General features: G+C 35.6%; 1 long non-coding RNA gene across 1 annotated transcript; it reads right to left on the reverse strand.

Annotated features, from left to right (window-relative positions):
* Positions 1 to 212: 212 nt before the first annotated feature.
* Positions 213 to 1599, reverse strand: LOC124890831. Its single transcript, XR_007049387.1, has 3 exons — positions 1306 to 1599; positions 807 to 1094; positions 213 to 723 (listed from the first exon to the last, which is right to left on the reverse strand). It is a non-coding gene; the product is annotated as an uncharacterized LOC124890831 (long non-coding RNA).
* Positions 1600 to 1605: the final 6 nt, after the last annotated feature.

Below are 1605 nucleotides of genomic sequence, written 5' to 3' on the forward strand. Positions count from 1 at the left end.
GCTAATTTCGGCAGAAACTGCTAATGGTGGACATAAATTAAAGAGAAAAGTCATCTTACTTCTAGAACATATTGTTCTAGAGTTGGTCCTTCGACCAAGATGTGCAAGATAATACATACGCATATTAGTAGTTTCAGTTTTACCGGGACCACTTTCTCCACTAGACCAAAATTTAATATCCAAAGCAAGACCAGGAAAGAACAACAAAGAAATGGAAAGAGGATAAGATGCCTCGAATATTCACCCATTTTTAAGAGTAGTCATAAGGGAATACAAATAAATAAACTCTTAAGCCTATAACACATTATGCTTGATCACATAGTTTAAAGACTATCTAGCTGAGTTAGTTATGTAAACGGATCCCCAAACAGCTCATCTAACAGATCAAGGCGAGTAATCCGCAAACATCTCATCTAACGTATCAGAGGGTGTGTGGGTGCTAACAGAATCATACTATCATCGGACATTGATGGCCCCTGCACTGATGGCCAATATGTCATCATTATTGCCTTAGCTTGTGACTTACGTATGGGTGTCCTAAAATTTTCCAACTTTCCATCCTCTTTGATCTTCTGAGCATAAACATTATTGCCACCATTATTTGCCTTCTTTGCTTCCCCAAACTTCAATATTTTCTCTATTCCTTTGAGACCAATGTCAGCCCACATTTTATATGGGCCAACATAATTACACAAAACATCTATGCAGCATTTCACCAAGGACCTAAAATCAAAAGCACAAAGAAAACACTGAAAGTTCAGTCAAAAATATCAGAGATGATTTATCCGCGAAAAGACATTACATACTCTTATCTGTTCATCATCTGCAGTACCATCAATAGCATTTGCAATTGCAACAGCAGCAATACCCATTGTTTCCATTTCAACCAACTTGCGTAGAGATTCTATTAAACCAGCAGCAAACACAGCCTGAGATTCAAACACGAACCAAAAGGATACATGATTAAGGTTAAACTTCCAATTTAGTTTTATAAAACTCGTATACCTAAATCAAAAACTTTTCCTGGATCATATCACACTTCGATGAAGTTTCATCAATTGGAGGGGCTACTCTTCAGTCTTACATTGTATGAACTAAGCCAATATTTGTTTACAAAGAAAAGAAAAACATTAACTCCACAGGTCAAAAGCAATTAGGCATTTGAAGATGTATACATTTCATAACTGACATTTCCATTAATCACCAAATAGAGAAATACAAAACTATAGAAGGCTATAAATAGCCTACTACTGCTTAACAATTTAGACCATTGATGACATAACTCTGCCCATAGAGTGCTCTCACCAGTAATATATGCTATAATGAAGCAGACTATCTTTTCCTCTAGTCTTCTATCTAGCTAGCTCAACAAGCAATGAAGGAAGCATTCTTTCTCATCCTGTGTTGTGGATATACTTGACTATGTTAGCCAAAAAATAATATGCATGTTTGTCTCAGTTACACAATTGAAATAAATAATACAGTAATTCGTTTTCAAGCATGGAACTATTTTAGCAGATTGAAGGAAGGATATTGTTATAGTAGTTTAACAGGACAGCAAAGAAAGAAAAATAAATGACCATCTCCAGCAAATCAATTTAAGGC

This window comes from Capsicum annuum, unplaced genomic scaffold (assembly GCF_002878395.1).
Source record: "Capsicum annuum cultivar UCD-10X-F1 unplaced genomic scaffold, UCD10Xv1.1 ctg25779, whole genome shotgun sequence".
Taxonomy (NCBI): domain Eukaryota; kingdom Viridiplantae; phylum Streptophyta; class Magnoliopsida; order Solanales; family Solanaceae; genus Capsicum; species Capsicum annuum.